Below are 15,893 nucleotides of genomic sequence, written 5' to 3' on the forward strand. Positions count from 1 at the left end.
CAGTCCCTTTCACTTCTATGATAACTTCTTTTGAGCGTTAAGAATTGGTATCACCGTGCACATATTTGATAGGTATCTGAGACTTCGCCCCAATCCCAGGCCCACTTACTTAAGGTCTGACTGCCGTTTATTCACTTACGCTATCGAGTAGGGCTTGTCTGGTCGTTCCGTTCACTCTCACATCCAGGAAGTACGGTTCTCTGCTTCGCCGGAATTCTTTCCCTTGGACGAACCCAATTTCCATTGGTTTGGCCGGTTTAGGTTTCTTGGGGCTGAACCTTGCGATATGTCCCCATTCCCGACAGTCGAAACACTGCGGCTGTCGGCTTATACTGGGCAAGTTACAGTCTTTGGTTCTATTAGAGGGTGTCTTGTTTCACCTGTACCCAGGCCTTTCATCGTGGTTGTTCTTGGTAGCTCGGGAGTAATACCATGTGTCGCACATGCCTTCTGAAAGGCTGAAGCGATGTCAATGGCTTCTGCCATCGTGGGTCGATGGTGTTGTCTTACCCACCGTTGCATCTGTGGGGGTAAACTGCTCCAGCTTTATTTTGTCTACTACATCTTGAATACTACTATTAGCTGGTTTTAACCATTTGTCCGTTATATCCTGAATTCGATAGCACAACTGCCTGGGTGTTTCTCCGGGCTTTAGCTTGGTCTCTCTGAGCTTGATTCTGTAAGCTTCATGATCCATTCCCATACGTTCTAGTTTGGTCCTTTTTATATCAGCGTACGAGGTGTCCCCTTCTGGATTAGCCGCTTGGTAAGCCCCCTGCATGGTTCCTGTTAATAAAGGAGCTATGAAGTGACCCCATTTCTCCACTGGACACTGGGCGTTTCGGGCTACCCCTTCAAAGTTGGCAAAAAAGTAGCATGGATCCTCACCGGGTTGGAATTTCTGTAGGACTGCCATTGGAGCCATGGGGTTCCCTTTAGCCACGACAGCCTCAGTCACTTTCTTCAATGCATCTTGACTGGCAGCTTGCAACTGTAAGGCTTGCTGTATGGTTTGGTGATCAGTCTGGGCCTGATGTGATTGTACTTCGATTGCTTGTTGAAGCTTCTGCTGTCCTTCAGCTAGGGCTTTTATTATGGCCTCCATTTGCGTGCTGCCTGATCCCACCGCTGCCACCAAATTTGTAAGGATGAGGCAGGAAGGCAGAGGGTTGGAAACTGAAATAGCCTTTTATTCAGGTCTTCAAGAAAAAAAAACAAGATTTCTATTCAGTCTTCTGCCTTTATATGGATGGACCTGCTGGTTCCTCATGTTAGTCCTCATAGACCCAGAGCGGCTCCTTTGTGGCTCTCTCTCTCTTTGCTCTGGTGTTCTGAAAGGGATCAGACGAAACACACCGAGTCCGTTATCTGTTCTCCCTTAAATAAGGGGTAGAGGGCTTTTGACCAATCAGAAGGGACTTGTTTGGTATGTCTATAAATATCTCCATAATCCCCGCCCCCTTGCTCTCTGAGTTGAAGATAGCCATGATGTCTCACCCCCATCCCATGTGAAGCGTCTACGTTTGTTTCTTCTGGACATTCTTGATTTCCCCCTTACATGGATTGTTATCGGACTGAAGCAAAGGTAAGTTTGTATTTAGGCAGTATAAAGGAGCGGGTATGATTAAGTCCGTTTTATGTAATTCACCTTGCTCGCTGTCTGTTCCTGGTTGCTCGTTATCGCTAATGAACGGACGCCAGAAACGCCTTTCTTTTTCCTCGTGGATTTGTACTTCCATGTCTACGTTCCCCATAGCCTCCGCCCGCCATTCCCAATTGCTCTTGAGCTGACATTCCGGTTTCACGCTTGCGTTCCCTCGAACAAGCTCCCTTGTTTTCTCTTCTCGTGTCACTTCCTTCAAGTTTTGTCTGGGCCGAAATTCATGTTCCTCCCGTAATTCCGATACAACATGAGTCCCGATCCTTGTTACCGCATGGGCTTTTGATTGTGTTGTGGCTGGGATTCCTGACCTGTTTAGCGTCAGAGGCCGACTTGCCATTCCATGTTCACATGTAGGTACAGAGGATCAAGAGGAGGAGGGAACGGATATAGAGGACAAGGACCTAGAGGAGGAGGACAGGGGACATGTCGGAATTGTGGGAGATGGGGAGTGTCGAAGCTGCCCAATGGTCCCCTATCAGAATGAACAGCAATATGGTCACCCCCACCCTGGCAGCCCATACGGCTTGCCCATGGGTGGAAGCAGGAGAGAAGAGCAACACGACTCGAGGTACACAAACGAGCAAAGATCGCACTCACAAAATGTGCAACAACACCAATATCAGGAAAATATGCCTCTAATGCACGAGAGCTCTTTTGCCACAACAGCAAATGGCGGACCCGTGACTGGGGGGCCACATTGGTGGGAAACAATGTTTTCAGTAATAGTGAACAAATATATAGGGAACAAACAATTCATTTTTATGGTGGACTCGGGAGTGGAAAAATCGTGCCTGAAAGAAGGTCGGTTCCCGCTATCGAATCACAAAATGGAGACGCAGAGGTTTCCTGGGGCGGTGGTCGAGGTTCCGTACACAGAATAATTAAATGTAACAATGGGGGGAAAAACAGTGCGAGCACCCCTACTCTCCTATGAAGACTCGCCCATAAATTTACTAGGGAGGGACCTCCTTAGCAAGCTCAACATGACCATTTTGTTTACAGATAGAGGGATAGTGTGCTCAACCCCCGGAATATGCACCATGCGCGCCATGCTAGTTATACATAAACAAGCTACAGCACAGCAAGTGCGTGGAGTACCAGTTAACCCAGACATGTTCATCCAAGGGTAAAGCATTTTGGCACATGTTGTGCCCGAACTAAAGCACCAAGAATGGAGAGTACCATCTGAGTTTGTGTTTCACCCCATAGCACCCCCAGAAATAGTGGTGGGATCCGTAGTGTCTCTAGATTTACACTGGGTGCAAGTATCATCACAACAGATAGCAGTTATTGGCCTAGATATAAACAGATGTGAATGGCAAATAGTACTGTGCATAAATGCCAACACAGCACTACGAGATTTGTCAGATGAGGAGCTTTTCGCTGACACTGACCCTCATTACAACTCAGGCGTTAAGGGTTAACGCCGTCGTTAACCCTTAACGCCTGATTCCAATTTTAACGGCTGCTTTTAGCAGCCGTTAAAATCCATGGCGCTAAACCGCCTTGGTGCTAATTACGGCACCATAATTTACGGTGCCGTAATTAGCGCCTTCCCCACTCTCATTATGCCCTATGGGGCAAAAATGGGAATGGGGAAGGGTAAATGGGAAATGGGGATTTACCGCCCCACTCACCTTGGAATGGGGCGGTAAATCCGCCATCCACCATGGTGTAAACATAGTTTACATAGTTTACACCATGGTGGTGTAAACATAGTTTAAACATAGTTTACACCATGGTGGTAAAGTTGGTGTACTTACCGCCTGGGTCGTAATGACCCCAACTGACGGGGAAATAATAATGGCAATAGCAATTCCCTGTGATATAATGATCCAGAACAGACAGGTGCCGCTCCCTCTCATGGCCATAGTAAGTGCGCCATCAGCATACTTTAATGAAGATATGCAACACGTACCACCAGAATTATGGGCAACAGGTCCTCGGGAGGTGGGGCTGTTACGATAAGTAACACCTGTGAAAATAAAATTCAAGCCATGGAGCATTGTTGCCCTGGGTGAAACAGTACCCCCGTCACGTGAGGCAGAAGAAGGAATAAAAGAAACAATAAATGCACAACTACAGCAAGGGATTATAGTACCCTCAAAAATTTTCCCTGTAACACTTGTATCTAGCCAATCAAAAAGGCAAAGAGAGGGGCATGGAGGATGATACATGATCTATGCCCCCTCAATGACATCATACAAAAAGAATTCCCTCTTCCCCCAAACCCTGCGTCAATATTATGCAGCATTCCAAAAGGAGCTACATGTTTTACAGTGGTGGATTTGAGAAATGCATTTTTCTCAGTACCCATAGACCCTGAATTGCAATATTTGACAGCATTTACCCTGGGTGGGAGAATGTACGAGCACTGCAGACTGCCCCAGGTATATTGCGAAAGCCCAAGTATCTTTAACAGGATATTACACGAAGACCTTGGAAATATCAACACTAGGAGCACAATCATTCAGTACATGGATGATCTGCTGATCTGTGGAGAAAATGAGGAAGAGAGTAGAAAGGATTCAGTAACGTTATTAACATTGCTAGCACACAAGGTGGACAAACAAATTGCAGTATTGCTTGGCAGAAGTACTATATTTAGGCCAACTGATTTTGAATGATGGCATTCGAATAATCCCAGATAGAGCAGTTACTGTATGAGCAGTGAGTGAACCCATAACAGTAAAAGAGATGCAGAGATTTCTCGGCATATGCAATTACTGCCGCGCAAGGATATTAAATTATGCAGCCTACAGAAAACCCCTACTGCATGCACTGAAGGAAGCACAAAGGGAGAACACAGCCTTAAATAGACACAAGAAATGTATACAGCCTTCAACACACTGAAAGAACTGATCTCCACAGCACCTGTTCTAGCGACACCAGACTAAAGGCCTGATCACGACTTTGGCGGTAACCCTTAAATCTGGTGGTAGCGCTATTACCGCCGGATTTAAGGGTTCGCCAAATCAGGACTTCAGCGGATTTCACCCCAGCTCTGAGCTGGGGGGAAATCCGCTGAAAATCCGCTGAAAATTTGCGCTTTTACCGCCGGCGGGAAATCCACCGGCGGTAAGAGCGCGCAAATTCCCCTTTGAGCACAATGGGGAATGGGCCATTCCCGAATGGGCTCAATGGGGAATGGGGATTAACATTACCGCCGAACTTGTGATCCGGCGCTATTAGCGCCGGGGAGTTCGGCGGTAGGGCTAATACCGCCAGCGGTAATACCGCCGGCGTTGCCGCCAAAGTCATGATCAGGCCCTATGAATGCAAATTTTACTGACACAAAAGACATCAATGGGCCACAAACCTCTAGCATATTACAGTGGTACACTAGATGCAGTGATGCAGGGACACTTCGCTTGCGAACAAGTTCTTGCAGCCGCAGCGTTCGCCATTGAGTGCAGCAATTGTGATGGGATGTTCCATGACTTTGTTCGCCATACTTGAAAGATCAAAAAGCACATTAACAACTCAGAGAGCCACAGCCTATGAAATAATATTATTGAGTGGCAACATACAAATAGTACGATGTAAAACAGTAAACCCAGCCACATTCCTCACAGAAGCATGCACAGTAGAAGATATACAAAACCACGATTGTGCTACATACAGGGGGGAAGATGACGGTACACCCACAGCCAATGAAGATGCTCTAACAGAAGGAGAGGTATACTTTGTAGATGGGTCAGCATCAATACATTGTGAAACAGGAGAGAAACATGTAGGGGTGGCAGTAATACGATTGGAAGACGGGGAGTATGAAGTAATTGTACAAAAGAGATTGCCTGCCCACTTTTCAGAACAAGCAGCTGAATTGGTAGCATTAATTGAAGCTCTACACACAGCAAGGGGGAGTGCAGTGACAATTTACACTGACTAGCGTATATGACAACAGTGCATGGGGGATTAGCACGATGGGAAAGGAGAGGATTTAGGAGAGCAGATGGGTCCCCGGTGCAGCATGCTGAATTACTTACAGAATTGATTGAAACAGTAAAAGAACCTACCATTGTAGCGCTGGTAAAATGCCAGGCCCACACAAATAAGAATGACGTCATTTCATTAGGTAACGCTGCAGCGGATGCCGCCGCGAAAGAAATGTCCTACTTCACAAAGGAAATGATAGGTGAGTTTGTATTACAAAAACATGTGGAGGAAGAAGAGGGAGAAGGATACAACTCTAAGCCAGTTTCACAGATAATAGAGTTGCAGCAGGAAGCGCCACCAGGGGAAAAGGAGCTATGGGGAAAGAGAGGATGTAGCCAGTCGTCCAATGATATTCTTTGGCGACAAAACAATACAGGTAAAATAATAATGCCAGCTAAACTACTAGAAATAGCGTTCCAGCAACTTCACTTCCCAGCCCACAAAGCAAAACAACACATTGCCGCAGATATACAGGAAGACTGGTTTGTGCCAGCATTGCAGGAGCAGATATCAACAATGGTAATAGAATGCACCACCTGCCAAACATATAACTCAGGAATGACACTAAGGACACTAAGAGGAACACTACTTTGGTCCATTGGACCATTCTGTGAGCTGCACATCGATTATGCAGACATGGGGGAGAGGTGCAATGGATCACGATACTTGATAGTGGTGGTCTGCCCCATTCCGAGGTGGGTGGAAGCAGGTCCCTGCGCACACCCAGACACGAAATGCGCGGCAACATTTTTAGTGAGAGAGGTATTTCCCCGCTGGGGAATATGTGATGTAATATGCTCCGACAACGGGACGCAATTTGTCAATGACCTGTTCAAAGCAGTGACAACAATGTATTACCCACAAGTTGTGCATGATTTACCACCTGCAATCAAATGGCATTGTGGAAAAAATAAACGGCCTTCTGAAAACCAGACTGTCCAAATTGTGTCATACACTGAAGAAAAATGGAGTGTATTGCTTGCTGTTGGTGCTGTTCGAGTTGAGAAACCAGCCTAGCAAAGACCACCATTTGTCCCCGCATGAAATAGTAACAGGAAGACGCAAGCATACAGCACTCTTTCCTTTTTACGAAGACAGTCAGATGCACACAGAAGTGCAACAGTATTAGTGGAAGAGTTTCAAGAGTACTTGAAGAAACTTACAAGAGCAGCACACATGATTGCAAAACAACTAGCACCCCTTCACACAAGAGAATGCGAGTGACACAATGACACCAGCCACAGATACCCTTAGCTGCCAATTGATGCCAGGGGAGATGGTCTACGTGCGAAGCTTTGTACGTCGGTGGAATGCCCCATTATTAAGTAATACACTGCACACCCACTGCGGTGAAGGTAAAGGGCCTGAAATACTGGATCCATTTATCCGACGTGCGCAGAGCATATGATAATGTAAGACGAAATGAAGAAGAAGACAGGTCGGAAGGAGCAACACAGACGTAAAAATAGGTGAGAAATAAAATACAAAGAAAAGAAACTGCTAGAGTAGGAGGAAATACAGACGGAAGGTGATGATAAGTAGATATGACAAGAGTAAAAGAGAAAGTGAGTTATAAATAATGTAACTATAACTATAGAAATATGAACACCGAAAACAACATGACGCATTAAGAGAATGATGTTGGTTTAATGTTACTGTCCCTATTATTTCTCCCTCTCTGCCTCCCCGCTCTCTCTCTCTTTTTTATTGAATAATAATAGAAGTATATCATTTTATGTGTGATTAATAACTGTAATAGAAGTAAGATGTGTAAAAAGTATAATGGAAAAGAATAGGTGATAAAGTAAAAGTAGAATGGTGAAAAGAACATTTATATGAATGTGTACTTAACCCCCTTTTATATCTCACTCTGTAGGATCTTCCATGGCAACGACGGGGGCCCCCAATGTCAACAATACTAGCATAGATAGATATAGGAATAGAATAAATAGCTTAAGAGCTTATTCTTATGAATATGGATTATTTTTCTGTGCAATAATTTTCTTCTCCATGATGTTGGGCCATGTATTGTATTGGGTGATATCATTTACATCGGTCGACATAAAGGAGGGGGGAGGAGGGGTGAAATTAGTAAAACAAGGGACATACCTAATATGGGATGGATTTAAGTTGATGTGGGCACAATTACAGAACAGTGCCCCTGTATTAATCAACCCCATGGCCCTTTACAACAATTCTGAGTTTAACATCCGAGAGATGAACATCCCAGACCCCTCTGAATTTCATGGTGGAATGATGAACTCTATACAACCTCACAACCTACCTCAGTCACCAAGAGTATAAAAGAGGCAAATGACAGAACTATTGAAAAATATGTTGCAATGTACAATGAGTGGGAAAAGGGGGGAGGTGGAATATTCCCAATTAGATATGGGGAAAAAAGGAAAACACCAGACGGCCTAGGGGTGAACAGAAGAATGAAAAGTGGGGCGGGCGGACAAAATATGATGAATACCATGGGCTAGGGTTGGATACAAGAGAGGATCCACAGCATCCACACCAGTCTAACAAATGGTACGCAGATATGGGCACACCGGCAAAACAGACAACGAATGAGAGCTGTTATGTACCCCCATTAATACCCCATGCCTCCGGTACTCCCAAAGTGTTACTGCCACAGGAGTCACCTTTTGCAGAGGCCCAATGTCTCCTTCATGTCGCATTGTGCAGAATAAAAAACACTTTTCAAGCATACACTATTTCATTTGAAATGTTGCAGAATGAGAAGACATGTTGCAAACCACAAGGAGTAATATGTATAAAGGAGCCTTTTTTAGTGATAAAGGGAACATTATTTTCGGACAATAAATGGCAAGACGAGCAAATAACATGCAAAGCAGAAGCGCTGCGAGGACTGTCAGAGGAGAAACTGCAGTGGATTCAGAGAACATGCGCCCCGATATGGACAAACTATATCACAAAACTCACGTGCGTCACAGCCCTCGAAACACCATTCAAGCTACAAAGATAAATTCCGTATGAGTTATGCTTCTGTGGAGAAGGAAGAACACATCTGGGCACAAACAAGAACTGTAGTAAAACTCTTATCATCCCAGACATGAAAAAAGGCACAGCTGCATTAATGGACACTTACTGGGTTTGTGGCAAACAGGCGTACTTGCACCTTACCTAGTCTTGGAGGGGCACGTGCGTTTTGGCAATGCTGCATTCCGCTCTAATGGTGATACCTGAAAGCCACAATCGAGGGGGGCTGTAGAACTTCCCACTTATGTCCTCTCTGAAGAACAGCTGTCGAGCACAATCTCGTGAAAAAGAAGATCATCAAATTATATCTCCGAGGCCTCCTCTGAACTTTTGGCATGGATCCCTGATCAATTTAGGCTGTTCACATCCTCTGAAACGTTCTTCACATCCCTTGTCCCAAGCATCCAGGCACGGGCCAATGCAAAATGGCTCCAGATCACTCGCTGGGAGCTGATCCAACTGGCCGACACAGAAGAGGGGTTCAATATGATAAAGGTGGAGCTGAGGGTCCTGCGGCTAATGATGATGCAGAACAGGTATGTCCTAGACCTGTTGACAGCGATGGATGGAGCGCATGTTGCACGGTCGTACCTTCTGCAGATGCGGAAAATGGAACATTATCTCATGTAATAGCAGTGGTACACAACCTCGGCGAGCGTATGAAAGAAGAAGGAGGGGTGCAGCATGTTTTTTCATGGGTCCCATCCTGGCTTGGAATGACAGTCAAGCTGCTAATACCTATCATCGTCTTCTTTCTTTTGCTTTTTTGTGTGTGCCAATTAGGACTTAGGTGTTGCACAAATGCAGTACCTAACAGTGCAATGATGATGGTGACAATGGCCCGTGCAGCAGGAGTGGTACAGATGACACATGAGGCACAGGTTCAAACAGGAGACTACTCTGAGCTAAAGTATAGAATGACCGCTATATATAAAATACTGGGTACATTGTGGACCCGCTAAACCACACAACCATAAAGAAGCCCTGCGTATTAGAATGGTATGACAAAGTTTGGGTGGACCTGGAAGGGGATGGGGACTGCATTTATATGACGTGCACTCCTGACGAATATGCACAGGCAGGGGCAAGCCTGCCGGTGGTATGCAGGGCTTGGATGCTGCGAAAGGGGACCCCAGCCTAGGATGAGGCAATAGCTGAAGAAGCAGAACACAGGAGGCTGGGAGAGTTACAATATTCATTACTTAAGTAACAAAAGAGGGGAATGTAAGGAAGGAGGGGTCTTTTTTGACCCCCTCCCCTATATTCCAGTCCAGCTATATACACTACGCTCACACGAGGCTGACCATGTGCCCCTGGCCAAGGTGCTGGACTGCCCCGGGGCGACCCATGCAGACGAAATTCATATAGGTAGGGCCAACCACGACTCAATTTTGTATTAGGCCTAGACGGGCCCTTAGAAACACCAAGCTGCAGGCTGGCGCCTCTCCTCATCAGTGTCCGTGCACGGTGAGCAAGCCAACCCCCATCCACCATCCCTCTGGTGTCTCTGCGACTGTCATGTTCTCACGGGAGACTGGGCGTGACAAGCTGCAAACTAAACACTGTATCTCTTGCCTTCCTCCATACATCACTGCCCTGTGAATGACCAGGCCAGGGCCTGGTCTGGAAAAAAACATCCATCTCCACAAACTTGTCTCTGTACTCGCAGACCCTATTCAGAAGACATACTACTCACACAACCCCTAACCTCTCATCTTACTTAATGCAACAGATGCATGCCCCACAACTGTGTGCCACTCAGATTCACTCCTATCACTAATCCCGCCTCTGACTATATATCCTTCCTTGTACTAAAACATAATAAAAGCAGCCTTCATGAGATCTAAAACGAACGCTTGATAAATATGTTAACTGACTGATTGTAGTAGATAAGATACTTGGGCCCATGTGCCCATTCCCCACAGTCCAGGTCAACTGTTGTCAACATAATATATGCATATGTACAATGTTAGAATAACTATGCAACATGATGTAAATTATGTGGCCCAAAGGGCGGCAACAACTAAGATGTGTCTTGCTGTAAATTGGACAATGCCAGATTTGTGTAGTATAATGTATATAAATGTACACCTCCAGCTTGGAGTCAAGTCCTCACATGGCCTATGCAGAACCGGCGCATACGAAACGCACTCAAAACCCATTTTGATTACTTCCAATCCCACTCTCTTGACCTGGCCTCCTCCCCCCACAGCAGCGCCGCGTACGGCGAGCACTGATGGCCCCCACCTTTTTCCCCTCCTGCGCCTGTGCTGCTTACGCTCATGTCTCACGGATGTCTCAATGTTACAAATGTATCCCTTTATTCTTCCACTAGGTCCGTGCTCTCCATGCCCCCAGAAAAAAAAACACGCCTTTCACCTGGTCAATGATTCACAGTGGACTAATTAAAGTGTACATATGAAATATATGGTTTGCAAGACGTAGCTGGTGATAATTTATTGCATACTTTAAAGTAATGTGTAGATTAGAGAGTTAGCACCAACCGCCTGTTACATGTCTAGGCGGAGAGTACAGGACAGAGGCTATCTCTCCCTTTATGCAAGTAGATTAAGGGAAATTCCGGAGAAATTGTTAGCATATAACAGATTAAAGGTACATACCAAGCTGTTAGTTGAAACAGGTATTCACAGGAACTGCAGGAGCAGGCTGTAAACAGAGACAGAGAAAAGGTAAAGACAAGCAAGTACACAGTCATACAGCAACGTCATGACTTGGGCTTGCCGAGGAAACTGTTGTACTTAGTGCAAGGGTAAAACTGGAAGACCATATACTGAGGCAGGTACGACTTCAACGGACTAGGTGAAGGCAACAGAAGTCTTCCCTTATCTGATCTGAACGGAGACCACCCCAGGGTCGCACTGTAAAATGGATTCTAGTGGAGACACCACAGTGGACCAAGATGTATACAAGTAGAAAGCAGAGTTGAAAGAAATAACCAGGTAGGGGACAGGATAGGAGATCAGTAGCTAGAACAGGCAGGTTGCAAGGTAAGGAGCCCAGAGGAACAGGGCAGAAGGCAGATGTGTGTGGCAAGGCTGCCAGGCAGGGAAGCCCAGAGGAGAAGGGCAGAAGGCAGCGGAGTGCAGCAAATCCGTCAGGCGGGAGCCCAGAGGAACAGGTGGGAAGGTAGCGGAGTGCGGCAGAGCTGTTAGGGGGAGCCCAGAGGAGCACAGTGAAAGGCAACGGAGTGTGGCAGCGCCGTCAGGTGAGAGCCCACAGGAACAGGGCAAAAGGTACAGGTGGGAGCCCAGAGGAGCAGGGCGGAAGGCAGCGGAGTGTGGCAGAGCCGCCAGGTGGGAGCCCAGAGGAGCAGGGGCCGAAGGCAGCATAGTGTGGCAGAGCTGCCCGGTGGGAGCCTAGAGGAGCAGGGCAGAAGGCAGCAGAGTGTGGCAGAGCCGCCAGGTGGGAGCCCAGAGGAGCAGGGCAGAAGGCTGCAGTAGACTGGAGAGGGAGCTGCAAGCATCAACAGCAACAGGAATCAAAAGGCCAAAAGAGGATTTCCAGGAAAGGTCAAAAACTGGTAACAGGAGCACCAGCACGAACTCCCAGTGGAAGCAGTTGACTGACCACTGCTTCTGTTCAAAGTGAGTTTATAAAGGCCCTCCCAGCCAGCAGGCCTGGAGCTGATTGCAGACTCTGGCAGCTGTGTTTAATTAAGCCCAGCCCTGGCTTCAGTAGCCTGCAGCAGTAGCAGCAGTGGTCTCTAATCAAATGCTCTCCAGCTCTCTGCAGCCTAGCCTGCAGTAGCTTGGAACAGGCTCTGAGAGCTACTAAGAGCTTCTGCAGCTCTTACTAGCTTGCTGCAAACAAATGTATTTATAATGCCCCCTCCAGCCCTCTGCCTTTTGGACAGCATACATGTCCCAGAATGCATCTGCTGGTTTAACCCAAAAGCCGGAATGGAACATGCAATTAGATTAGTCCAGAACTGCAGCGGTAAAACAAGTAAATAAAGGTAGAGGCGCATGTAGCGGTGCTGGGTGGCAGGCGAGCAGGATCGTGACATTGCCTCACCCAGAACCGGCATGACCTTCACCTCACACCGACCAGCCCAGATGCATGTGATGTCCGACGTCCCGCCAAGCCACCATCCAATCGCATGAAGCCAGCGCATAAACATCTATACTGTGTTTACTGTCCCACCAATCGAAATGTAACTTTTTTACTGTATGGGCCTCATTACGACCCAGGCGGTAAGGGGTTTACGGCAGCGTTAACAGCGCCGACCCTTACCGCCTGAGTACGAGCAGGTGTTAAAATCCATGGCGCTAAGGGACCATGGAGTTAATTACGCCACCGTAATTTACGGTGGCGTAATTAACGCCTTCCCCACTCCCATTATGCCCTATGGGGCAAAAATGGGAATGGGGAAGGGTAAATGGGGATTGGGGACTTACTGCCCCCGCCAACCTCGGAATGGGGCGGTAAGTCCGCCAACCACCATGGCGTAAACGTAGTTTACGCCATGGTGGTAAAGTCACGGCCCAGGCGGTAACTTACCGCCTGGGTCGTAATGAGGCCCTATGTATTTCATCATCAATGACACTGTAACCCTTTAAAATGTACTGACAGTATATTGTTTGGCAGAGTGCTCTCGGAGTAGCAGAGTCCTCTACATGACCTATTTTATCTAGATAAACTTTACCTCTTAACTTCACCCGCACGTGCTCTTGGTCTCATTCCCTAGCGGGGTGTGTCCGTTATTGACTCTCATTGGGAGTTTGTAGTGTATTTTGGGGGAGTGCTCACTTTCAGCTTGACCCGTTGCAGGACCACTTCGATCTCCAGATTCCCTTTTCTCACATTTAGCATCAGTTGGATACCTAACAGAGTCTTATGAATGAGCATGCACGTGGCGCAGGTCCACTCTGTCTACGGTATCTTTTCTTGGCCTCCTAAAGTTCAGCCAATCCTTTGGTTTCCAATTACATTCACATTGCTCGCCACATACGTCTCACACACTGTTCTCTTTAGATATCTTCATACAATATTGCTGCTTGCAACCTTGGTTCAAAAGACAGGCTGGTTTGGTTTGATATTGGTCTCTCTGACTCACTGGCTGTGCTGTCTTTACTGATGCTGCTTTGTTGTAGAAGTCAAGGACAGTACCATGGCTTTGGTTATCGATGCAGGAGAGTCCCGGGTACCTCCGTCACACTGTGCAGGTTTGACCAGCTTTAGTTCCTGGTCTTAGGTTTCTTACTTTCCAGGGTTCACGAAAGTAACGGTCTTTAAAGGTCAAGGGAACTTCCCTCCTTGGAACCCTCTCTGGTCTCGCTGTCTTTCTCCTTGTATTAAACGGCCATCTTGGAACTGCTGTTTCCTCGTGTGTTTTGCCTCGCTCAGAGTGTGCTTTTGTGTTCCGCCTTTTATCCGTCTGGGGAAGTGTGTTGGAAGTCAGGTGTCTGTAATGATCCGTAATTGCCTGACCTTGCCTGACCATTGTATTGGGACATGTCAGGTATGCGGCTCTGGTGTTAGTCTGTTGTCGCTCACAGAGAGCTGTCCGTGAGAAAGAGAAAGTGTTTGTGTTGGGAACGGGGGGGGGGGGGCTTTGAGTTCCTAGGTATCCTATCTTTTATGAATGGGAAAAGGTGTCGCAAGGAAGGGGATACCGTGTCTCACCATCTAGTTTCCCACTTCCACTCCCTGAAGACCCCTTATCCAGGTGATCCTTGTGGACCCCCAGGGACTGGATCCAAAAGCGATGGCCATGTCCTGGCCACCTGGATGACAGATCCCTGGGGACTAGCGGGTGAGACGCCTTCAGGTTTCTCACAGGTCCTAATGGGGGGCCAATATTCCTGCACTGTGTAAAGAGAACAAATAGATACTCCAATGCTGGGAGATGCAGGAAATCGCATGGTTGGGATGAAACAGTGCAGCCAAGATGACGATACTTCTGAAACTCCTGTATATCTTCCAGGCCTTGTCAATTACTAACCCGAAGCGAGATTTATTAGAAATACAGAAGACAGCGGGTCAATTCATTAGGTGGGGCAAACCCCCTAGAATTTCTCATAAAGTGCTGTTTAGGTCTAGAAGGCTGGGGGTCCCATCTATTCAGCGTTATTTTAAGGTGGCACAGGTTATGCCGATGTTGGATTGGGCATTGAACCAGAGGTGGCCAAAAATGGAAGACACTGGAGCAGGTAAGCCCAACTTAAATTTTGGCCCACCTTTCGTTCCTCCCTAAATCTGTGATGGGTACCCAACAGAGCCTCTTGGAATCCACTACCTCTACCCAGGGTCATTGGGATAAAGCTTGCTCTCAACTAAGTTTTAAAACGGGATTGGGTGCCCTGTCCCTGGTGTTGCAAAATCCAGAGTTCTCCCCGGGCGTTGAGAGGAGGGTATTCACATAATGGGAGTCACTCTGGGTTTTACAGTTGAGAGACCTATACAAGGAGGGAGTACCACTTATATTTATAGAATGTAAAGAGAAGTTTAACTTACCTGAAGCAGGGCGTTTTAGATATTTTCAACTCAGACAATGGGGGTCAAATAACCAGGTCAAACAAGCTGGTTGCCGACCACCTAGGAGGATAGAATTTATGGTGTTGGGGGGCCAGGCATCACGTAAAATATACACTTGTTACTGAATGTTAGAAAATGATTCTATTTAGGATAAATTACCATATATGGCACACTGGGAGAGGGAATTGGGGATAGAAATTTCTGAGAAATCCTGGCAAAAGATTTGGTCTCAATCCCATAAGAGCTCCTGTTTCACTTTGGTCAAGGAGGGGGACATTCAATTATGCTTTCGTTGGTATATGACTCCTCAAAGGTTACATGCTATCTGCCCAGACTAATTGGATCGCTGTTGGCACAGCCGTGGGTGATTGGGGGACCTTGCAAACATGTGGTGGTATCGTCCAATCATGCAAACGTATTGGCAAGAGATTTGCTCAAGGATAAAGGGCATTACAGGTAGCTTATTCCCTATGTTCCCGTTGACCCTGCTTTTGGGGGATGTCCCCGAGGATGGTACTTTCCCGCTAACAGGGGCTAGAGCAGAACTGATAACACATCTGTTAATGACAGCAAGGATAAACCGTGCATGCTTTTGGAAGTCTGCAGAGGGCCCTTGTATATCGTATTGGTGAGTTAAGGTGTGGGAGATCACAACCGTGGAAAGATTAACTGCAACATTTCAGAGCAAATGGCATGATTCTCCCGCACTTGGGCCCCCTTTTTTGATTTTGTTCAAGGGAAGATACATATGTTTTTTCGACCACAGGTTCTGAGACACCTATTTTAG

This window comes from Ambystoma mexicanum, chromosome 3q, assembly GCF_040938575.1.
Source record: "Ambystoma mexicanum isolate Mex_15411 chromosome 3q, UKY_AmexF1_1, whole genome shotgun sequence".
In the NCBI taxonomy this organism is placed as follows: Eukaryota; Metazoa; Chordata; class Amphibia; order Caudata; family Ambystomatidae; genus Ambystoma; species Ambystoma mexicanum.